General features: G+C 30.5%; 1 protein-coding gene across 1 annotated transcript in view; it reads right to left on the bottom strand.

Moving 5' to 3' along the window:
- IRSp53 (Insulin receptor substrate 53 kDa) overlaps positions 1 to 21,687 on the bottom strand; it is a 61,575-nt gene extending 39,888 nt beyond the window's left edge. The window contains 1 exon segment of the mRNA XM_070110954.1: positions 21,669 to 21,687. The gene's annotated coding sequence lies outside the window, so the exon portion shown is untranslated.
- Positions 21,688 to 26,677: the final 4,990 nt, after the last annotated feature.

Below are 26,677 nucleotides of genomic sequence, written 5' to 3'. Positions count from 1 at the left end.
AGCTTAAGCTTATAACAGTCATAAATGCAAAAAACTGGTTTTTAATGTAGAACAAAAATGTAAAAAAGCTATTAAACTAAAATCTGTGTAAGCTAAGCCGCATGTTAGTTCAGCATTAACAGCTATTTTCGTTAGCAGATAGCATTAAAATAAATAAAATGATATTAAAGCTTATTAACTAGTCCAACTGTGGCGGTAAATCAAAAAATTAACATAATGCTTGAAGCAATAGTATAAAATGGTGTAAAAATCTTTTTTAATTTAGCTTGCCTAACTTTAATTTGCTGTAAGTGAGCAGATGGAGAAAAGCATATTATTATGCCTAATAAATATTACAACGAACTAGTTCTCATATGCTTTTAAATAAATTTGAGAAAAAAATTAAAGCGAATATTAAATATAGTTATTTTATAGAGAGGAAGCTATATTAAAAAGTAGTAGTAATTATTGTTTGGATCTGCATTCCCCCTACACCAACGATGGGAGTAATTTTTTTATAATATTCACTTTTTTAAGCACCTTTATAAAAGTTTAAATATATTCACTCAGGTAAAATTGAGTAAGTTTTTTTACTTTTTTAATTTTTTCCATAGATTTTACAATTGAGTAATCCTGTAATTGATAAATAATATTTTAGAATTATCAATGGAAATTTTCAATGTTTCTAGCAATAAACCCCATTTATATATTTCTTGCTTTCAAAAAAAAATTTATTTATTTAGTATTATTATTTCTTTTTCTTTTTAATAAAAAAATTCAAAACACGTTTAAAGATTTCTTGTTTGAAAAAAAAATGCATTTATTTTTATTTATTTTTTTTTTTAATTAAAAATTTTTTATTTACTTTTTATTTTTATTAAAATTTTATTTATTTTTAATTAAAAAATGCATTCCTTTCAATAAAATTTCTTTCATGGTTTTTAAAAATGTATTTATTTGTGACTAAAAAAGTCGTGCAAAGAATTTTACAAACTTTTTTTGCGCGGTATTTTTTATTTCCCGCTTTTATTTTTCATTTTTCTGCTTATATATAGCTGTTTCTCTGTTTTTGTAAACACTCGCGGTATTATTCAGTGCGAACGCGATGTGAATGAACTTTCAGTTCAGTGATTTGACAAATCATTAATGCAAGTTACGCATGAATGCTGTTAATAATAGAAATGATAAAGGTAGAAAGATAGTTAAATAAGTAGACTGAATGGCTATTGTGCGCTCAACTGTAACTTCTTGGAATAAAAATAGATAAATTATGTTTTTTAGTGGACAACATGCTAAAAGTTTTGAGTATTATGGAGATTTATGTATGTTAAGGTTTATTCTAAAATGATAGCAATCAAACAATTTTTTTTCCTGTAAATGTTTATTAAGCACCACAAGAAGCTAATGTAATTAACGCTTTTTCCTACTTTTATTTTTAAATGCAAATTTTAGTGATCTTTCTTAAAAACTTGAATTTCGACTTTTAATATCATATATTTTTAGCAAACATTTGCCATCTGCCACAAGCTGTCATTGGCTATAAACGAATAGCTCACAACATCGGAACACAATTTGCTCTACAAGTTTGTTGTTTAAGTCTTTTGTTCATTTGAGATAATCGCTGTACTTGCTGTACTGCTGTTCATAATCTCGGTCTTATCTTTTCGCACTTTCCACTTTCGGCTTGTGAAAACCTTTAAAAATATGGTAATGTACATTGCAGAAGTGGGCATTCGGAAAGCTGAAAATTACACAATTAAATAAAAATAAAAATAATAATTGCGAAATTGAATTTTTGTCGTAATTTGAGAAAATTGTTCGATCATTAACTGGCAATATTTATTTAGCTAATGTCCAGTGCCACTACTGGATACAAGAGACAATAGTCGAAAAACAAATAAATAATTACAGTCGCAACGACGTATTATCACTGAAATGCGACAGCGCGGTTGTTTGTTGGCGCTTGGCAGCAGCTTGTCTTAGAAAGCCAACCACAGTCAATATTACTAACCTTTGGCGGCAAAACAACACAGAGAAATTTATAATTATTGTTATTTGATTTTCGGTTTGTTTGTTTTTACTTTAATTTTAGCTGATGGATTTCTGCAATTTCTACAAAAAACCGCAAAATATCAGATTTCCTGTTGTTTATGTCAATATTTAATAGCGCTTGATAATATTATAGCCTTCTTCAATACATTTTTAAATCCGGTTAAGCTGTGCTTAATTGAATTCCTGATCTGGTCTCAAAACTAATATATTTATATTTTGGTATACAACTCGAACACCGATATCTCGTTTCTTATATGAATATCTCACATACCCGTTTATAAGCCAGAACATTTACAGTTATAAAAACATTTGTTTCAAATTTATTTAATTTGTTAAAAGCTCTTATAAAATAGATTAATTTGGTATGCATTCTTACAATATTTTGTTTTTTTTAGATTTGAAAAATATATTGTAGAAGAAATTCATATATTATAATTTAATTTTTTTTTTATTTTTTATTAAACTTATTTCTAATTTTTTTCTTATTTCTGCATAACAAGTTCATTAAAGCTTTTTGAAAACAACATGTGATAAAAAAAAACGAATTAAAGCACTTGAGAATGACACTTCGTGGTAAATAATATGACGGATCGAAAGTTTGATGTAGGTGCTTAATTGGCTCTTCCTTTGCTTAAGAGGAACTCGCAAAATGAATAAAAAAAGCAAGCAGTGATCAATTATAGATTATGGACTTATTAAAATTAATTTCTTTAGATAATTAAAACCACTAAGCCACCAGCTAAAGTCTTCAGCGCTTCTACTCGTTTTTAAGGTCATGGAAACCAAATTTCAATAAAGCAAACCAAATATTTTTTCTAAAACAGAAACACACATACCATCATTCAAAATTTTAATAAAACTTAAGGCGTAGAGGTAAAAACCATTCAAGTGGCAAATTATTAATTGTCCGTCAGAAAAAAAACAACAACATTTTCTAATGCGACTAAAACGCTTTAAGAATTTATTTGTATATTTTTTAAGCTTATTGCTGTGCTGCTGTTGTATAACACTTGTAGTTGTTGGCAACAATTTTTATCGCATCTTAGCAACATATCTACAAATCGAATAAATATTTCTGCGCATTCGGCTTACCTCTTGGAATGCTGCACAGCCAAAAGCACATAAGTTAAAGAATACTATATACTCGCACATAGCGTCGATATGTAAGTGAAATATGTATTGGTTAACCTTGACTTGCAAATGCCGAACAAATGAGCTATTTATGAAAGCATCTGTGTGCACTACAAACATTTGAAAGTGTGTATGTGTGTGTAGTGGTGGATGAAATGATGTTTTGTAAACGTTGTGCTGCGCTTTGGAATAACAACGAATCCACTCTTGGCGGTGGTGTAGTTAAGTGTTTAGCGCGCGAAAACGAAAAAAGTAGTGAGTAATAAATTTTGTTATACAATCGAACGCGCAATGCATAGTGAACAGCGGCCGAGTGTCAAGTAGCCGTTTGAGATAAATCCGCTGAGATATGCTAGCTGTTATTCTTACGAATATGCTTACTGAAGCGGTATGCCTTGTGTTTGTTTAGTATTTACACGAAAGCATTTATGGATAATTATTTTAAGCATCACACTCAATTGAAATCATGGGTTGGTGGAGCAAGTGCTTTGTACGCAAAGTTGGTTAAGTGGCACATTAAGATGTGGCATAACAATTACAAAAGTATTTGAGGTAATATAAATATTTATAATTTTTAGATGCCTAAAGTGATGTTCTCGTAAAAGCAGCTAGGTTGGTATGAAAATGTATACTGGAAATACAAATAAAAACAAAAAAAAAACGTTAGCTTCATCTACACCGAAGCTATAATAACCTTCACATGTATATTTTGTATACCATAAAAGGATATAAAATGCTCTCTAACTTGATTGTGAATGGTCAGTTTGTATTGCAGCTATATGCTATAGTGAACCGAACTGAACAATATGTTCATATATTGTAGCTTCACTTTTGACTAAAATCTGTGCCAAATTTCGTGAAAATGTTTAAAATAAACAAGTTTTCACTACACAAACTTGACTTGGATCGGTCAATTTGTATTGCAGCTGTAGCTATAGTAGCCGAACTGAACAATAGAACTAGGGGCACCGGACTTATATAATAGTTCTTATTAATAATAAGAAAGCAGGCACCGGGCCTGGCCAGTGCTCAGATGACACTCACTCACTTTGGTATGAAATAATTTAAAAGTCACGTGGTAACCTCACGGGAAGCCGGGTCCAGCTGGCTCAATATATTAAAAACAGACACCAGGGCCTAGGTGAATCTCGCCTCTCGATGTGATGTGATTTAAAAGACCTCACAGAAAGATGGCTTTTAGCTGGTTCTATATAAGTAATGTAGGCACCGTGCCTGGCCAGTGCTTAAGTGAGTGACTCTCGAGCCTCGATGTGATGTAATTTAAAAGTCATTAAGTGACCCCACGGAAAGATGGTTTCTTGCTGGTTCTATATAAGTAATGTAGGCACCATGCCAGGCCAGTGCTGAGGTGACTCTCGCGCCTCGATATGATGTGATTTTAAAACCATGAGGGGATCACGGGAAGCTGACTGCCAACTGGCTCTATAAAAGAAAAGCACGTACCGTGCCTGACCAGTGCTTAGGTGACTCTTGCGCGGCGATGTGATCTGATTTCAAAGTCACGAGGGGACCGAGGTAACATTTTTTAATTTTTCTAAATAAAGCTGAATTTTTATATATTAAATATTACAATTTTTTAAAAATGCTAAGTTTCTTTCTGTTTCATAAAAATATAATATATTTATTCACATTAATAAATATATTCAAAATAGCAGTTATAAAGGGCAGTTTTTAAATTAACATGAAGGCAGCAACATCCAACAGCAATTTTTAAGTTTTCCAAAAGAAGCTGAATGGATTAAGCTTTCAGCTAAAGTTTAACCGCTAGAAATATTACTTTTTTTGTACCTGAAGATATATCTGTTTTATAAAAATATATTCTTTTATATTACCAAATAACCCTCGAAAAAAAACTTAAAATTAAGTCCACTCACACACAAATGGCACTTACCACCATTCGGCAGCTGCAGCCTGTAAGGCGCCCAACTTTCGTTTTCATATAAGTAAAAGGATAAAAAGTAGCAGCGACAGTGAAAGACAAAATAAATTGATATGCATACCAAAGTTGATGGGCAATAACAAAAAATCAACAACAGCAAAAACAATAAAATATGTAGTGTCTCCCCTTTAACTGTGGCAGATTACTGCTGGTAGGCAATCGAAAAAGCGCAAAAACTTACAGCAGCATCACAGCTGCCAACAACAACACCAAAGATATCACAAAACGAAAACTTCGATGAATTGCGCAAAAAATGTGCAACTCTTTCACTTTTACATTGAAGGCGAAGGAGTAAGCAGCAGCTGCGCTAAGACAAAGACCGTCAAGTAGTTTGTTTTTTCTTTTCTTTTAATTTATTTTTTGCTCAAAAGACATGTGTACGCCTCAACGTTGATAATTTAATTGAAACGCGGCTGCAAGGTGTGGGAGAAGCCCAAAAGAAACAACAGAATTATAAGAAAAAGTGGTGAAAGAAGTTGTGGCAACATATATTTATAACCCGCTGTCTGGCAACATGTTGCCAGCGCATTTTCTGATTATATGGCCAATTGACATGCCAAGTGTGGTAAACAACACAAAGAGCGGTGAATGGAAGCGCGTGTGTGGGTGGTGGTGGTAAACAGGTTGGCGGCTTTTACTAGCGTGTACTAGTGGATAGCAACAAAAAATTACTCAACATAAAACAAACATGAAAAAATATATGTGCAATAATGCGACTGTGAGAAAATCGCGGCTAAGCAATAAGAGACACAAAAGGCTGCAAAAAATGGCATATGCTATTTGCAATGAAAATATTTGTTGTTTTCAAACGGTGTCTACTTAATTGTTTGTTTGTGGCGTTGTGTCGTTAAAGCACCTAAATACCGATAAAAGGTTAAAAACAACAAAACTAAAAAATAAAAAAAAATTAAACAAATATATGTTCAAAAGAAAGCAAAAGTTGCAGAAAACTACAATACGTAGTACTCGTAAGCAACAACTTGGATACAATGTATATATTGTCGTATTTGTTTGCCTTTTTGCAATTTTAACTTTTTATGAAACTCCTTTATTTTGTATCTGTGCGATCTAACCAATTTTCACTATCTGCTGCGCGCATGGGTCGCTTCGCGTTGTTTGCGTACTCACTCACGTCTTTATCAACGTTAAATGCAGCAGCACGACCAAACGACCAATGCAAAAAAGAAAGAAAAATAAACAAAAAAAAAACATCAGTGAACTCTGCTGTTAACTTTGTTGCGTTGCTGCCACATTTGTAGTTAGGTATGTTGCTGCTTGGCTACCGTAGTCGGCAGTGCCTGAGATGAAAGCATGCTTGTGGCATGGACATACCGCTGTTGAAGGTGTGTATGTGCTATATGCTTTCGTTAGCTGTTAATGATGCAAATAATTTTCATGGCAAATTGGTAGTGAAAGTAAGGAAAAATAATAATTTCTTTTTATGGCATTTTTGTAATTTTCGATTTTTGCATCTTGTGTAAGACGCCTTAAATCAGACACTGACCTTCTCATCCTTAAGTGCAGCTAAAATCCCGCAGTGGTTATGATTTAACTTTTTAGTTTTTTTTTTAATTTTTAATTAACTAAACAAATTAATTCAAGTAAAAAAAAATATATAATACAAAAAATTATAAATTAATTAAAATAATTATTTTGTGAAATAAGATACTACAAATAATTATAAATTAATTAAAATTTTTGCTTTGCCTAACAACTTTGATATTTTATAAATTTTAAGTTAAAATTTAAAGTAAAAACTCACCAATAATTTGGCGCGCCCAGTCTTCCAATAATATAAGAGCACCTGAACAAAATTTTCAAATATTGTTAAGTTTTAGTTTTGTAAGTTTAATTTTTAAAAACATTCTTTTTATGATTTTATTGTTAAAATAATACTAAAATAAATATTTCTCCCTGAATCGTATAATTTTCAACTACATACTTGTATGTCATAAATACTTTTGCTTTCTTCGTGAATATTCCTCCCAACCACGTGTATACTTCGCAATAATTGAGTGAGAAAAATATTTCCCATACCACAGTTTTAGTATTTTCAATCACTATAATCGCAAAGCTAATTATCTCACTAGCAAAGAAAATATTGGCCATGTATCTAAGCAATTTGCGCTATACACTTTTGCACAGGCAAACAAAAGCAATTGAGCGTAACATTTGCAAAGCAAAGCTATGTTAAAATTTAATTTACAACACGCAACATGTACTAAAAAAATTAAAAATGTTTGAGGGTAATTAAGAAATAAATAAACTTCTCTTATACTGAAACTATAATACTCTTCATTGGGGCATTTCTAATAGCATAAAGGGTATACAGAGAAATTTATCTTGATTGTTATTAGTTATTATATAAATAAATGTATATAGTGTATATGTGTAAAAAAATAGTTAAGCTTACATTTTTACAAAAATTTAATATTAGTACATTTTATATACATTTACATATTTTTCATCTAAAATTATTACAATTTTTTTCGCTTCTCAGTGCACTTTCCGAATACCAATGTCCAGCCAATAGTCAACCATCCATCACTCACTTTCCATTAAGCACTTGCATATTAGCTGTCCATGCAAAATAGCTAGGTATTTGGAGCGAAATAATTGACCAAATATTTCATCGATTGTGTGCACGCATACATGTATAGCCGCACACACATATTTGCATACACATTTTTTAGTGGCAACAAAGCCGTACCTGGTCAAGTTAAACATCATTGGCCAACTGTGTTAATTAGGCAGCGTATAGTAAGCAATTACAGTCATTAATGTTGGTAGTAGCAACAAAAATGCCAACAACAACAACAACAAAATGCAAAATCACCAGTAGGCGCATGCAAATTGAGTCCTGGTATGCCAACAAAAATTTAATTATACGATCAGTTTATTGAACTGTGAGCTCAGCAACAAAGTTGCGGCAACAAAAAAATGTTTCAGAAAGAAAGTTATTTTTTAACAATTTAGCTAATCAGTTTGGATTAATTCGCAATGAGCATGAGAGAGTTGAGCCTCTTATTTTACTTTTCGCTAGTTTAAGAATATTTATATTATTGAACAGAAATTAACAACAATATTTATAAACATACATAGACGCATATTTAGCAATAATTGTTTGCAACTTTTTTTCTAAAAATATTATAAGTGCATTTTCTAGCCTGTCGATTAGTCTTTCAACTTTCGCTCATTCATCTCCAAAGCCATATTTACATAAAATCTCTTAAAAAAATAAGTAAAAATATATTCCATACAATTTTCGTCGCTTAATGCCAACACTTGTAACGCAAGGCTATTTCAAATTTCCATTCAAACTAAACTTTTAAATTTTTGATTATTTTCGCTGAGTATTATATTGAATCTAATTTATTGCAATTTTTATTTCTTTTTTCCTTTGTTTTCCTCTTTTTATAATGTTAAACTAAATGCTTTCAGGATTTTTGCATTTTTGCCTTCACAGAAATTATGGGGTATTCTTTTTTCCAACTTTTAACAATAGCTAAGCTTGCTTATGCACTTACTTTTTCTATTAAAATTTCATTTGCTTTATTTTTATGGCTGCGCTAATGCACTTACAAGGGTATTAGGGCCAGCAGCAAAAGGTACTTAGTCATACAGGTATCGATATTTATCGATAGATTTTATTAAACGACTGGATGGATAGGCAAACAACCAAAAGGGTAATGCATAAAAGTATTTGAATAAACAAATTTAAAAAAAATATAGTGAATATACTTACTCGTATATATGGTAAAAAATTATAGTATTTTTAATTATAATTATTTTTTTATTGCAAAACCTCCAGCAATTCATTTCTTTGTATGAGTTTCATATTGGCAAACATTTTCTTTTATAGGCAATATATACTTACACGTAGTACATACTTGTATTCCTTTGTGTGAATAATGTTTGAAAATAGAAAGCAATATGCACACCTTAGCAAATTTTTTTTAAATTTTTTATTATTTTTAATTTCATTTATTATTTATTATTTGTATTTATACCCATACATACATTTACATAAACCTTTTCTGTTACGGCTTAAGGTCAACGCCAATACACCAAAATAAAATTGAAAAACAGTATCCGCGAAAAATGAACGAAAAAAGGAAATATGGAGTAAATGTAATACCTGCAGGCTAAAGAAATCATTTAATAAAAGAGTTTTTGTGTTTCTATAAATGCTATGTCTGTACATATCATTTACATATATTAGTTATGGCAGATTTTTAATGATTTTTTGTTTTTTTCGATATATCGCTGCTTTTTTCATGGTCAAACAATGAAAGAGGTGATATGGTCAAATTATTACAAAAATAATGAAATTATGAAATTATAAATTACTGCTCATTAATTTTAATTTAAAAATATAATAGAAAACCAGTGTACTAATAAGGAATTTTACACCTGAAAGGCTTCGGAAATTATGAATTTTGTAATATTAAAAGTTTATTAAGAAATTTAAAAATGTATTTTAATAAAAAGAAAATATATATATATATACAAATTTTTACAAAAATACCAAAATTATAAATTACTGCTTAATAATTTTAGTTAAAAAATTAAGTAATAATAAATATTTGCACTCATAGAGATTTTTCTGTCCTGAAATGATTCGCAAATTATGAATATTGTAATAGAATATAATATTAAAAATTTTTAAAAATTAAAAAAAACACTTTTGAAAAAAATATTTATATACATACACATTCACTTCCATCATTTCTTATTAAAAGCAGTTCCATAAAAATGTTAAACAATGAAAAATATAAAATTCATTAAGCAAATAATTGTAGTAATAGTTTTTTTTTAATTAAATATAAATTTTTAAAATTTTATAAATAAAACTTTAATTACTTTTTCTTTTATTTATTCTTTTCTTTGTAGTTTTCGGAATTATATAAATCTCTCGTAATTAAAAAATAACTTTTGAATTAAATCTATAATATTTTTCTTGCTAAAGCATTCGCTTAATTATTTTATTTATTATGTAGATTGTATAATTATGATCAAAATAATAAATAGGGAAAGCACAAAAATTATTTTTTTTTACAAATTTAACAGTAGCCATTCTTCAATAAATTAATTATATCAAAAATTAAATATTACGAAAAAGTATGAATTTCAGTAGAATTAATTGAGTTATATTACAAAAATTTTATAGTCTGATATATTAAATTTTATTAGAGAATTTGATTTCATGGAAAAACTAAATATTTTCATTTTTCAAAATTTGTCCTTATCTTTTTATTATTTTTTTAATTCTTTTACATTTTTTTTTTTGTGTTTTTAATAACATTTTTTAACTTTTTTATATTTTTGACAAATTAAGTCAAATATTATTTACAAAGAACTTTTAAACGAAACAATACTGTTAGGCAGTAATGCACTTATGCCAGCATTTTGTCCAATCCTCAAAGTACTTAAAAAAGTAATTTTTTGTGAACTTGTTCAGCTCCTCCTTCGATACAGTTTTTATCTTCTCAATCGTTAAAGAACAAAAAAGTCACAGGGGCCGGGTCTTAGGAATAATGTATCTGCGGCACCATTAATATGTTGTTTTTGACCCAATACGAGGTTTGTTCAAAAAGTATTGCGAATTTTGGTATTCGCTGGCTGCGTGTATCGCATCTTCACCGATATCTACTTAGCTAATAGCGTAGGTGCATTATATCTAGCAGTTTTTATCTTTTCAGGCGATTGCTGCTCCTTTATAAATAAATACTTTCATAAGAAATACAAAATTCGCTATATTTTTTGAAGAAAGCTCGTATACTACATATGCGCTAAGTATTAAATTCGTAATGTGAGTCAAGCTAACTTTCACCTCTCAAAATGTAACCATTGAAAATCACTTTATTTAGCCTTAATGTCAAAAGCATAAAAAAATTTTAAAGGTTTTCACTAAACTCATATTTCAATACATACATACATATACAACTCTACACTTATACAAGTATGCATATGCATATATGTAAGAGCACACAAACTCTCACATTTGCAATCATAAAAATATGCCATTTAACGCCATTTAAGTGCACTTGTAGGCAGCGCTTGCAGCTGAACAGGAAGCACTGCAATGGAACGCTGGACGCAATAGTGGCTGCGTCTGCGCAAAATCACCAGCAAGCACCCATACAAAGCGTAACAACAACCACTCGTTATGTACACAGCTCTAGCAGGCGTAGACAGTTATTTCTCCATGCGCATATGCAAAAACAAGATTTTGTTGACCACTTTTTTAACCACCATTTCTGCGTTGAGTATTATTACCAAGTTTTAACTGCAACATAATAATTGCCCACGTGCACTTCCTTCCTACTAAATTGCTGCAACTGGCCACGCTAACAGGCAACAAAACTGAAGACCTGTTGCTAGCCGGCAAGTCGCGCGCCAACCACAAATTTTTTACAAAAGTTTATGAACTTTGAAGTATACAGTTGACAATCATTTAACATTTCTGCAAATTTCGCAGGTAACTTTGGTGCTTTTTCACGCGTTTTTTTACTGCAGGTTTTCCTTTTCACTTTTAAGCTTTTTACAATTCATAATTGGTTTTAGTTTTTTGTTGTTGGAAAATGTGCGCATTTTCAGACTTTTTGTTGGTTTGGATGACGTTGTTGTTGTTATTTTTTATTTGTGCACTTTTTCTGGTTTTGTGTCGGCTAAACTGAAAAATCATTATATTAGTTTTTTAGTCTACGACTTGCTGGCATTTTTCGCATATTTTTAATTGTTGTTGCGGTTTTACGTAATTAAAAACTTGTCGAATGGGGACTTGAAAATGCCGGAACATTGCTGTGTAATTTAGTTGGTGTTTAAAATTTGCAAATATAACTGAATTTTGACATGAAAATTATGCACGTGTCGAATTTCATATGCGTAATGGTGATTTCCATGAGGAAATATTTTATTTGGGTTATTAGGAAGGAAATATGTTGGTAAGCTAATATATATTGAAGCATATTGGTTCTATCATATGACACCTTTTAACAAGATATTTATAATTCAAAAATACAATCGAAAGTTTGACAATTACATTACAATAAATTTTATTTATAAGATAGCAGCTTTTGCTACTGTAAACCATAAAATAAAACTCTGATTTTGCCGCATTAAAAATCAATTTAAATTCCTACCATGCCTCTAATTAAACTGTTTCATAACCATGATATTTATAATCGTACATTTGTTTTAATATAAGCCCCCCAACATGCTATTATATGTAGCAACAACAAAAAAAGGCAAACTCAGAAAGTGTAACACAAATTATTGGTAGTAATCTAATAAAAATTGCGCATAAATTTCGTTTTTGCACGTAAGCGGATTCTTGATTCTCAATTAAAATGCTGCGCAGGCAATAATCTTGCAGGCAATCAATGGCCTTAGCGCCAACAACAAAACGCAAAAATATTTGCAACAGCTGCAACGATGCAACATACAATCAATAAGTATGTATATATTGATGCCGTGCAATCTCTGACTTGTACGTGTATATAAATATTTATGGACCAAGAGCTAGCTAGCTGTGCACAGAGCTAAACCACGCTACTTTCGATTTCAAGCCGTGCAGGCAAAAATAGTGCAAGCATTATTCTCATCGACAACTTTGCTATGCTTGCTTTTCGCCGTTATTTATGCTCACTTTTATTTAGTTGAACAACAATAAAAGCAACTATTCAAAAGCCGCTAGCAATTAACTACCCTAGTCACTAGTCTGTTGCAGTTTTATTCCAAAAATATTGTTGTTCTTGTATTGTAATAATGTAATACTGCAATTCGGAGCTGAGCGCATGCTTACACGCTTGCACAAGTTTTACTGTTTCGTAGTTTAAGCATATTTTGCATATTTTTGGCGGAAAATATTGTAACAAAAAAATTTTTAGCGAAAAAAAATTTTAAAGAAAATTTAAATATAATATTTACATATACTATCTGATCAAATTTGACTTGGACTGAGAAAAAAAACTAAATTTTCACGTATTTGGATACTAATTTTTATTAACGCCTTCAAAATAGGTGCTTGAGTCAATACAAGCATGCCGACGCTTAATCAAATTTTCCATACATTTTTTATAAGCCCTTAGCTGGGATAGCCTTCTGTGACTTCAGCGAGTTTAAAACTTAAATAAATATTACTTATAAATATAAATGCTCTTTTGACTTCAGTCTTTCTGCTAACAGAGCGCACAATGATCAAAAGGAGCTGTGCGCACCTTCTAAGTCAAAGAAAATCAACACTTATAGAAGATTTATTTCAATTAACATAATTTCATATTACAGTTAATAAACGTACAGTTTTGTCTAGAGCAATAGTGTGTAAGAGTTATAATGATATTTCCATCGATTATAAATACGAGATATCAAATTGTTTTATACTATATAGACAATTTCGATAACTTTTTCAACTTACCACCAATCTTTGTACGAAATAAAGTGCAAATGCCACTATTTTGCGAAATATAGTATTTTAAATACCTGTATATGAACACTTCGACACTTAACAAGCTACCTCAATTAAAATTTAGAGAGCGCACTTTTCATTTTGTATTCCCGTTTACTGGCTTAAATCGCTATAGTTAATTCAAATTAAGACTACAATGTAAGTCAATCTAATTAGAACAGCTTTTTTACATGCAACCCTGCTGCTAGATTGAATTACAACAAAGTTTAATTGTAACGGTAGATAAATATTGGCATTACCTCTGTTACACCTTCTACGCGATATTCGCAGTTTTCCGCAATTTACTACAACAACTCTTAAGCGCAATTGCAAATGAAAAAACAGCAATCACAACAATCGAATTGAAGTAAAGTAATATAAAAACTGGTATACTGTCTGTAACCATACAAGTTTTTGCTACAACAACATCCGTAATAATGTTTATACCCACCATAAGGTATATTAATTTTGCCACGAAGTTTATAATACCCAAGAGGAAATATCGGATACGCTATAAAGTATACACATATGTATATATATAATCAGCGTTACGAGCTGAATCGATTTAGCCATGTTCGTTCGTCTGTCTGTATATATGCGAACTAGTCCCTCAGTTTTTGAGATATCAATCTGAAATTATGCACACGTCCTTTTCTCGGAACGGCTGATATCGGACTACTATAGCATATAGCTGCCATACAAGCTGTACAATCGGAAAAAAGTGCTGGAAAATGGAAAACTTTTTTATTTGACGAGGTAACTTCACGAAATTGGGTATGGGCTATTGTCTAAGGTAATAAAGTAATCTCTGAAGAAATTGTTCAGATCACATCAGTATAGCATATAGCTGCCATACAAACTGCTTGCATGGAAAATTTTTTATTAGGAAACTTTTGTATCTGTACAAGATAATAAAGCTTCATTGCAACCGAAGTTACCATTTTTTTCTTGTTTATAATTATATATATATAATAATTTCACGGCGGGTTATGGCATATTATATATTTGATAACCAATACAATTCTTTTCTCATTTTCTGATTTGAAGATTCATTGAATAGATCATAATTACAAATCTATTGTCGAAAACAAAAAAAACGTATAACGAATTGCCAGCAAATATGTTGAAATAATAATATACGCACAACCAATAAGCATAATCAAGAAAAGAAAAAGTGCTCCATTTATATTTTTTATGCATTTTGTAAAAAAATTTCGCTTTTATCTTCTTTTTTTTGATCACAGTCGGTCTTCATAAAGCTTAAAGGTGGATTTCTTGCTTCAATTTCATGCTTAATTTATTACGTATAGAAAATATGTTGCCATATGAATAGAAATTACACCGAGTTCAATAAGTCAGAGCTGCAGCCAGAGTTGCCAACACTAATGAACGTGCGGTGTCGCACGTATAAACATGCAAGTCTTGCGCATTTGATTTTAAAATAATAAAATGCATTTATTTTCTTCACTTCTTATAGTGGCTAACATGCAAGAATAGTAATAACTTTTGTACAACATGAGGAAAATTATTATGAACAGTTTGTTATAACAATCTTTAAACAATAATTATTAAGTCAGTTTTTATATATACCAACAAAAGTGTATAAAAATCTTGTACACTTAAAGTATACATGGAAGCATTATCCGCTTATGCGTTGATGCATTTGTAATTAATTCCACCAAATCTACATCTCCACAACGAATATGCGCTGTGACAAACACTGCAGGGCATCCCAGCACAGGCGTGCATTTCAGCAATCAACAATTCTATACATATGAAAAAAAACCATATAAGTATAAAAAAGCATAGCCTTTCCAAAGTCGAAACGCTCGCCGTACCTGCTACAGCAGCCAATCTTCAACTACCGCCGTCTCTGCATTTGCTACTGACAGCTACACTAGCCAACCACAGCATCTAATGCTTTTACAAACATTAGAATTAAATATGGCCCCAACAGTACAAAAAAAACACACCAAAAAAAAACGTCTCACTTTGCTGCCACGAAACAGGTTCAGTGACATAAAAATTCCAACACCATATTGAAAAAATCGAACGACTGATTGCTCTTAGCAGTGATCGTTTGTCTAACTGGCGGTTTATTTCGATTGCATTTAATGGCATAATGACTTTTGTCTTAGATTGGCTTGTGTTACATGTTTTCTTAAACTCGATTTTCGTTAAAAGTTTTTTTTGTGTATTCTATTTTTTTGTTATTATGTTAGTTTCCAGCTTGTGTTTTATTTATTTTTTACAGCCGCTGCTGTGTCTTTGATCGCTTTCAGCTTACACAAATGCATATATTTACCTTTCCCTGTAAATATATAGGTACTTTTATTCTAACCTTTCGCTTGGGGTGTCACTTGATTGCTTGTTGAATTCAAATATTTGTTTGACGCTGCCTCAGCGCCCATGCTGTGGTCCACTTTCAATTTTGTAACTTTCACATGTGTGTATAAAGTGTATGTAGTTAAAGATATGTAGAGTATTTATATAATCCCTATACCACACCTTTCATTCATGCATATTAAGTTAGTCAATATTTCATTCACTTTACATGACTTGTACCTTTAATCAGTCATTTAGGTAAATCATTACAAGAGATTTAATTTATAGAAGTTATGTGTAATTTGAGTCGGTGATACAAATTCCATACAATTACTGATGGATTTAAAGATAAAAATTTCTGCTAGTGAGCAATGCCCGTGCAATAAATTAAATTATATAGAATGTTATGCAATCGTATGCAATCAATCATTCAACACCTCTATTTAACACTACCTTTGAAACATTGTTTAAAAACAAATATTGATTATGAAGAGAAGCGCGATAGTCGGAAGCCAGTAATGAGTTTTTAAAGATAGCATCTACTTCCTTAGTTATTAATTTTGTGCTTGTTTATATTCTCATAAAATTTTTATTACTTTAATTATATACTTTTATAATCGCCGTAAAAGATTATTATATTATAGTTTTCTTTAATGTTTCTATAGTCGTAATGCAATTGGTGGCATTAATTATGTTTCTATGATCTTAGCTGTATACACTTTGATGTCAGTAAAAACTAAATGAATCATCTAAACGTTAATGTCCATATTATCAGGACCTGTAACTTAAATTATTAGAGAAATTTATAGCATATCGATTTTTTTGTATAAATTGTCATAAGTTATGTAGCTTCAATTTGATAAAGTTAGATCAAACTAGTTAAACATAATCAGGTATATCTGTTTCTTATTCTACTCTAATTAAAAGACCTATTAAAATTTTCTCAAGTCACATTAAGCTTTGATTGTTTATCCTTATTTCCTTAGAAAAGGTCACGAAAATTTTAAGAATAGCTTAGCTCTTTTAGTATGTCTGCCACGAAGTTTGTAACACACAGAAGTAAACGTCGGAGATCCTATAAAATATATATATAAATGATAAGCGTGACCAGCTGAATCGGTTTGGCCAGGTCCGTCTGTCAGTATATACGCGAATTAGTACCTTTTTTATACCCTTTTATGCTATAAGAAATGTCCCTATGAAGGGTATTATAACTTCGGTTCAGTTCCAAAAGTTAACGTTTTTTTTTGGTTCTATTTCTCGTTTGAATAAAAAATACAGTAATCAAATATTTTAATGATAGAAAAACAGAAAAACTTTTCAAGTCGTGTAACTTCAAGTGTAGAAAACTTAGTATGCAATTTCAGAGCCCTTATGTTACAAGCTACAACATATGCCGTTGAAACGTTCCCACTTATATCAATGCTAAATACCCTCTTACTCGTAAACTCAACCACTTAGCGCTTAGGTAACATGGCGTGCTTAGGTGTCTTAAAGAACTTTGAAAACAAAAAGTATTCCACATAAATTAAAAGGCGTGTTAGCGAATAGCTATTTAGCATACTCATATGAGTCGCATAAAAGTCAAATTGCCTCTCATTTCAAATACTTAACTAAGACGTCCCGCTGCTAGTTACTCAACCTAAAGCAACGCTTTGCGCTTTGTTAGCGTATGTGCTCGCTAGTACCAGCGTGGTTTTTGTGTGTATTTCTTGCAGAAGTTACCGCAAGTTACGGTTCTATCCGTTTTTAATTAAATAATTAAACGTCGGCGGTTTGCGATGTGCGCTTTGATAATTGTTCACTTTCTTCGGTGAGAACCACCTATAATTTATCTAAGCACTTAATTGCTTGTGCCGGCAAATATGTGTGACTAAAGTAGGTACTAGGTTGTATTTCTAATTTCTGCTTTTAAGCATAAAACTGATTTATGGTGGTCGTTGTGTGCTTTTTTTTGCACTGTCCGCGCTAGTCATGGCATAATGCGATACTTTTCGCGAAGCGCGCAAAATTTACAGCTATTTACACCCATGATATCAGTATGAGACCGAGAAATTTTTATATATAGTGGTATCGAAAAATCTATCCGGCGATGAGCACGCGAAATTTGTACTGATTAAGGCACTGCCAAGATATTTTATAGTCGGCTTAAGCAAAATTTTTATAGCTATACGGAAAGCCGAAGCAGAAAAATACAATTTATTTTTATAATAGAAGCAGAAGAACCGGAACAGATTCAAAAAAATTTCTTTTTTATTGCTTTATGATTATTTTTACGTACATAAGCATCTATTGCTTAAAAATAAAATAATTTCATGTCAGCTCACAGAAAAATAATTACTTTTGGCAGATGATTTCATTATGATCTCATTATATAAATTCAGCTATGAAATCAACACAAATTTTATAAGCTTATTTTTTTTTTTTTGCAAATTCATTTATTCAAAACCACCACACACATAAAAGTGTTAAAGTTTCTATAAAAATATCTTTTTTTAATTTAACTTATGAGTAAGACTGCAACTAAATGACCAAATAACTATATAAAACGACTTAATTTCATTTTCACACAAAAATAATACGCATTTAGGAAGAAAAGATCAAAAAAGAAACACAGAAAAAACATTGCGCGAAACTCATTTCTTCACAGCTCAATACACATAAGCGAAATTTTCTACAATACCGAAAGGCAAAAACAAACTTTGGTGTAAATTAAATTTGCTGTAAACCACAAAATAAATTGTACACAGAAAAAGAAGTACTGGAGCTTATACATATGTATGTACAATATTTATACCTACCAAAGCACACCTTAATACACAAATACAAATGCAAAAAAAATACATAAAATACTTAACTTTTTTTGGAATTGGTGGCAACAGCCAATTGTGGTTCATTGCACGCAAATCGGATTAATCGAATGTTGGTATGATGAGCGCAAAGTGCAAAGGAAATGTTAAGTAATAATATGTATAATAGGCGAGTGGTGTTGAAAAAGCCAAATTACATAGAAAAGCTCGTATGTGCAAAAAAGTGCAAAAGCAATTGGCAGTTGAAGCGATAGATTTGGAACTTGTGTGGCACAATTTGGTTTGTCGTATAAATCGTAGTTGCAAAAGCGTAGTAAAAATATTTGATAACGTTCCAGATTTTTCAGAACATAAATATAATGTTTTAAGAAACCTATGTTATTCTTGTAATATTATTAGGAAAATTCTTTTATAATTTGATTTTAATGGTATCATGACTACCGGCTTTTTTCAGACTGAGATTGAAATATCTCGGCAGACACACCTTTGAAGAACCGGCCAAAATGGCTGGGATGTATATTAACCGCCTTAATAAATTTGAGGTGAGCTCAAAATGTTTCGTCGATCTATGAGGTGATGCTGATGATGATGAAATTTTTGGGTAACACAAAAGCCAAATATATATCCTACGACCTAACCTAACCTCACCTAACCCAAGAAAAATTAATTATTTAATTTCGGTATGCTTTTAAGTACCTGATAATTGTAAATTAAAACCTTCAGTGGAACGAAACTTACTGCTAAAAACCAAAATATTCGAAGTGAGTTGAAAAATAAATTCTTTATTAAATAAAGAATTAGTCACAAAATGTTAATTTATATTAACATATTATTTTAGCAAATAATAATTCATTTTGAAGTGTTTTTTTTATCAAATAGGTGCGAAGACTATATCGATTCTATCAGGAAGTATCTACTTCACTTCACCTTAATCACGTAATAGAGATTTAGATTTATTTTTTATAAACTTATTCAAATAAATTTCAAGTAAAGTTGTTATTCTACTAATAATTAAATGTTATAAATTAAACTATTTTTTAAATATTTGTAAATAATTAAATCAATACTCACATTTTTATTGAAACTATGTTCGGCAACAACTTCTTTTAAATTTTTATGTCAGTTATAATATAAATTTATTGTAAAAGTTTAAACAAATTTCATTTGTTATTTAGCATCATAATTAAATTTTTACAAAAAAATTAAAAAAATTTAGAATTTATTTATTATAGAAAAATTTCTTTAGAAAATTCCTTATTTTCTATTATTATTTACTTTTTATACTCTTGCAACATGTTGCTACTAAGTATAATAGTTTTGTTATTATTTAAAATTATTTTTAATTTATAGATTTAAAATCAATTTATCGAGGACTTTTTAATGATTTGTTTATTATTAAATAATATAATATTATTTATTAATATTCACTTAAAAAAGCAAAATTATTAGCCAAACTGTTGAATTTCTTAATAGACTTAATTTCATAAATAATAATTCTTTTTTATTTTATTTTTTTACATTATTAAACTTTTATTTTTGTTATATATTTTATATAATTATTTTCTTGAAAAATATCAATATTTTTTTTCAACAAAAGTTTTGTGGTATTTATTTTTCATGTTTATTTAGTGACAGCCTAAAAGCTGGAACTTTTATTAATACTATTGTTATATTATTTATTTATTTTTTTACAAATTTGTGGATATTTTAAAAGTTTTGTAATTAACTTTTATTATTATACAATTTTATGTTTATGTAATAAATTTTTTTTTATTTTATACACATATTAAAATTTTTTTTATTTAATGTAATATTATGTATTTAATATAATTTTTATTTTGATATGGTATATATGGTATACGTTTTTATATTCAAAGTTTTATAGTATTATAGTATATTCTAAAAACTCGAATTTTTATTAACAATTTTATTATATTATTTATTAAATTATTAATTTTTTTTGTTGATTTTTTTTATAAGTTTATAACTGATTTTCATTAATTCTAATTCTGTATCATTAATAGTTTTTAATAGTACTTTTTATATTATTCCTTTACTTAAACTTTATTTGATGTAATATTATATGTTTAATAATATTATTTTGTTAAAAATATACATATCTTTTATTAAAAAGCTTTGTGGTATTATTTTTTCTCATTTATTTAGGTTACTTAAAACCCGTGCTTTTTATTTACTTTTTGTTTTTAAATATATATTTTTTCATTTTTTTATTTAGTTTTTTAAACAATTTTTTTATTATTTATGTGTTTTTTTCACTCATTTTTTTTATTGTGAAATTTTATTTTTATTTTATTTACTTTGATTTTTTCTTATTGACTTATTCAATCTTTGTTTATATTTCTGATTTCTAGGAACTTATTTATTATTACTTTTTTTAAGTGTTTATGCATTTTCAAATTCTATAGCATTTTATTAATATATTTTTTAATTTTAAAAGTTTATAAAAATTATAACTGGTTTCGCAGTGTCCATACACTCAGTTAAGTTATATCAGCACACGCATATAACCTCAAGATGTTTACTTAATGTGCATAAGATTTTATTTTTTATTTAAGAAATATTTTTGCAGTATTGTTTACAATAAATTTTCAAAGGTTGTTACTTGTAAAATAATATGCAGTACATTTATTTATTTCCATGTGCGAAAACTACATGCTTCGCTGGCAGTACCGTTTGCAACAACAAATATTGCAACTCCAACTTGTTGTTATTGAAATTGAAACCGCAACTGTCTGTAGCGCTTCAACAAGTTAGCCTAGCGGGCAATGTAGTGCAGCAAACACCAACGTCTGGAAGTTCTACTCTGCACATGCACATACACAAAAGCAAAACACACACACATGAGCACACAAACACAAATGCAATTGTTCCATTTATTGGCTTTCAATTACACTTTACACAACTGTTTCAAATTTTATAGCTGTTGTTTTTTTGTATGTACATTTGTAAATAAGTAACTGCAGTTTAAAATTTGTATAATATTTATGGTTGGCACACTTTTACGTCGAAAAAAAATTAAATAATAGAATGTTTTCATATAATTACTTTAAAAACAATTTATTTAAAATTTACTTTTGCTTAAGTTTGCTTTTAGCAAGCGAAGAGAGCTTTTTAATCACCGTTTCTTACTATATTTCACCTAAAATTACACACTTTGCAGTTATTTTTAAATAAACGTAACGTAGATATTCAAACAAAGCGAAAGGCACAACCGCACGCTGCCAAGTTCAAAACTCAACTGTAACTTGGTCAACACGCTGGTCGCTAGACGGCCTGGCCATACGCTGCTGAGCAGCAGCACTACTTAGTGCCGTTTCAGACAGGGACGCAAAAGAGTCTCATACCAGTTTATTGTGGGCGAGGGGACGACGAGGAAAGACGAAGGGACCGTGCCACTCGTGTTCGGGTGGCACGCTTTGTGTTCTTGTTCGTAACAGCTCGCTGCTACCCTTTTCAGCATTCCTTTTCACTTTCAAATCCTTTGAATGGTTGCAAGAGCGCTCGGTTTCAAATGAATTCGATCGCAAATTTGAGTTCTGTTATCTATTTTTGTATGTAATATGCAAATACGTATGCATAGAATAATAGAAATATTATGACAAATTGTAAATAAGGAGAAAATTAAGATATAGATTATGGAGTAAAGAAATTATGAATTTTTAATACGGAGTAAAGAAATTATGAGTTTTTAATACTTAAAGATTAGGAAATTCCTATTATAAATTTGGCCTTGAAAATATTAGTTGCGGATATTCAATACAATCTTGTGGATTAGGGAATTCCCGTCTTTAGTATTTCTTTGAAACTATTTAGCGGGTAGGTACTTGTATTATGCATATTGTTCTACCATATTCATGGTAATTCATTGCAAGCAAAATGTGTGACCATCATCTCAACATACAAATGAAATACGCAGCATGCAGTGTTGCGCGGTGTTGCGCAGTCGAACCGCACAAATATTTACGAACATTTTGTGAAAAGGAATGCAGAAAAACTAGACTCGAGTTGCTGGACTCTTTTTGACCGTGTGAATGCCCAGAGCGACACCAAAAGAAAATTTGAAAAAGATCAGACTCTTTTGCATCCCTGTCTGAAACGGCACTTAAAGGTGGGCCAACAGCACACGCGCAAACTCTTACAAGAACACACACACACACACATATACATACATATACTATGTTTGTAACAACAAGGAGAGCGTTTGTAGTACTCATGCTCACAGCAGACAATTCGATCGATCTCAGCTTTATCGTAAAAGCATAAGTAAATAAGTAAGTAATAGTGAGTGCCAGACAACAATGAGATATATTTGTATCTTTATAAAAGGCTTAGGCACTTCTACATCTCACAACTACTAAATATATTGCAGGTAAAGCGCCAGTGCAAGTTTATAACGTTAGAAGCTGAGTGTATGAAAGCTTTTAAGTTTGCAACTTGTAAGTAGGACTTGTTTTCTCACATAAAGCCCGCACAGTCAGCACAAGTCAAGCGATTGTTTACATACTACCTATATATACATATATGCACACATATAGTCATGCGAAAAAACAATAACAACTATACACATGCATTCTCAAAGCAAAAGTGGAATTGGCAAAAGTATATTTACATATTTGTGTACTTGAAGCCAACAAAAAGATAACACACAAGAAAATTACTTTGTTCAACCAAAAATAGACCGATTTTTAACTGAGTGAATAAATAAATATAAATCGACTTGCATTTCCTCAGCGAAGCAATAGCAGCAAGTGGGTGGCTCACATGTGTCTTCACGCGAATTGGTAAATAAGAAACCGTAATGAGAACCATAATAAAAAAACATTTGCGAAAATACTCTCAAAAGTAGAATGAATTCCAAAATAAATATTTGCTACTTCTGATAATTGTTATGTATCATTAGCAACTTTTTCAATTAGCAACTAATAAATAAGTGCCTCGATAACGCCATTAGCGGTAGAGTACTTCATGATACGAGTATGTATGAAAAAATACCCAAAAACAGTTGTATATTTACTTATTGTTATATTGTAGCAACTAATTCGAAGGTTAAAACAATTTTCCCAAATTAGATCCCTATTTGGCTCTTCGTTATCACGCGTATATTTTCTCACTAGTATTTTGTAATATTTGATTTTCAATTACCATATCGTTGTGACGGTTTTCATTTGAGCTTTTTTACACCAGAAAATTAAAAAGCTGTTGCCAATGAAGCTAAGCTTTGTAGCTTTTATTTCGGGAGCTCAATTTGCCTAAATACACTCGTTTACATCGAATTTGCATATTAAGTTTGCCATGAAGTTTGTAACACCCAGGAGGAAGCATGGGCATCCTTATAATGTATATATGTACGTGATGAGCTGAGTCGAATCAGCCATGTCCGTGTGTATATACGCGAACGAGTCAGCCAAATTTTTATTTTCTCCATAAGAAGCTGCTCTTTTGTTGGAACTGCCAATATCGAGCTACCATAGGACATAGCTGTCATACAAACTGACCGATCAAAATCAAGTCCATATATGGAGTTTTCTTTTATTTGACAAGATATACTTGTATTTACAAAAATTGGAATCGATAATTGATTAAGGCAGCGCTACAATGTCCAAATATATTGTTTAGATCGGACCACTATAGCATATAGCTGTCATTTAAACAAAACAAATTCAGATCAAAATTAACCTGTGAAAGGTAACTTTTCTTCACTTTTCGAACCCATTAGAATAGGTTTTCTGAGGCCTATGATCCAGAGTAATCATAGCATTTTACTGTCGGTAGTCATAACTTCCAAGTTTTAGATAAGTCTCAATTTAATGTCAAAACCCCTCCCCATATACGTAGTTTAAGATTTTCAAACTAATTAAAACGTTATTCTAACAAATCTTATTCCGAATATGTCGGTCTACGGTGAGTTATTTATTTATACATTTCATGGAAATATGTTCTCGAGTATACCTAAGCAATGCCAAAGGTTAATGCAACAAGCAATGATGGAGTTGGCCATAGACTAAATCTCATATTCCTAATATAATGAATTCCGATCCACTGGTTGACGTTTGCACATCAACTGAATAAATTAAATTAGCCTTTCGGTTGAGTTTAAATCATTTATATCTCAGATGAAAATGATTTTTATATAATTTTAGCTCACGCGAAGTAAAATATAGCAATAAAACTAAGTGACTCTAAGATCTATAATATAACTTAATAAAATACCAGATTGGATTGTAATCAGAACTGAACAGCGTATATTAAGCTGCACACTAAATTTGTAACACCCAGAAGAAAACGCCTTATAAATACCTTATAAAATAAATATATAAATTATCAGCATCATGAGCTGAGTCATTTTAGCCATGTCCATCTGTCCCCTGTATGTACGTAAAATGCAAATAGAAGGGTCATTAACCTCGGCAAAATGTAAACAAAAGAGTCATTGACCCCAAATGTAAACAAAGGTTGTTGTCTTGGCTAAATGTAAACAATGGTTGTGGACTTTGCTAAATATAAACAAAAGGGTCTTTTACCTCATAAAATGTAAACAAAGGGTTCATTGCCCTTATATAATGTAAACAATAGGGTCATTGACCTCACAATGTAAACAATGAGTTTACTGACCCTATAAAATGTAAACAAAAGCGTCATTGACCCGAAATGTAAACAAAGGTTGTTGTCTTGGCTAAATGTAAACAATGGTTGTGGACTCTGCTAAATATAAACAAAAGCGTAATTAACCTCCTAAAATGTAAACAAAGGGTTCATTGACCTTGGCAAAATGTAAACAATAGGGTCATTGACCTCACAATGTAAACAATGAGTTTACTGACCCTATAAAATGTAAACAAAAGGGTCATTGACCTCAAATGTAAACAAAGGTTGTTGTCTTGGCTAAATGTAAGCAATGGTTGTGGACTTTGCTAAATATAAACAAAAGGGTCATTAACCTCATAAAATGTAAACAAAGGGTTCATTGACCTTGGCAAAATGTAAACAATAGGGTCATTGACCTCACAATGTAAACAAAGAGGTTACTGACCCCATAAAATGTAAACAAAAGGGTCATTGACCCCAAATGTAAACAAAGGTTGTTGTCTTGGCTAAATGTAAACAATGGTTGTGGACTTTGCTAAATATAAACAAAAGGGTCATTTACCTCATAAAATGTAAACAAAGGGTTCATTGCCCTTATAAAATGTAAACAATAGGGTCATTGACCTCACAATGTAAACAAAGGGGTTACTGAGTCCATAAAATGTAAACAAAAGGGTCATTGACCCCAAATGTAAACAAAGGTTGTTGTCTTGGCTAAATGTAAACAATGGTTGTGGACTTTGCTAAATATAAACAAAAGGGTAATTAACCTCATAAAATGTAAACAAAGGGTTCATTGACCTTGGAAAAATGTAAACAATAGGGTCATTGACCTCACAATGTAAACAAAGGGGTTACTAACTCCATAAAATGTAAACAAAAGGGTCATTGACCCCAAATGTAAACAAAGGTTGTTGTCTTGGCTAAATGTAAATAATGGTTGTGGACTTTGCTAAATGTAAACAAAAGCGTCATTGACCTTATAAAATGTAAACAAAGGGTTTATTGCCCTTATAAAATGTAAACAATAGGGTCATTGACCTCACAATGTAAACAAGGAGTTTACTGACTCCATAAAATGTAAACAAAAGGTTCATTGACCCCAAATGTAAACAAAGGTTGTTGTCTTGGCTAAATGTAAACAATGGTTGTGGACTTTGCTAAATGTAAATAAAAGGGTCATTAATCTCATAAAATGTAAACAAAGGGTTCAATGCCCTTATAAAATATAAACAATTGAGTCATTGAACTCACAACGTAAACAAAGAGGTCACTATTAACAAAAAGGTAATTAACACCTTTAAGTGTAAACAAAGTTGCACACTTTCTTTTGTTCCATAGCATGTAGCTGCCATACCAACTGAA

Source organism: Bactrocera oleae, chromosome 6, assembly GCF_042242935.1.
Source record: "Bactrocera oleae isolate idBacOlea1 chromosome 6, idBacOlea1, whole genome shotgun sequence".
NCBI classification, from domain to species: Eukaryota; Metazoa; Arthropoda; class Insecta; order Diptera; family Tephritidae; genus Bactrocera; species Bactrocera oleae.
This window is presented reverse-complemented; position numbering and strand designations above follow the sequence as displayed.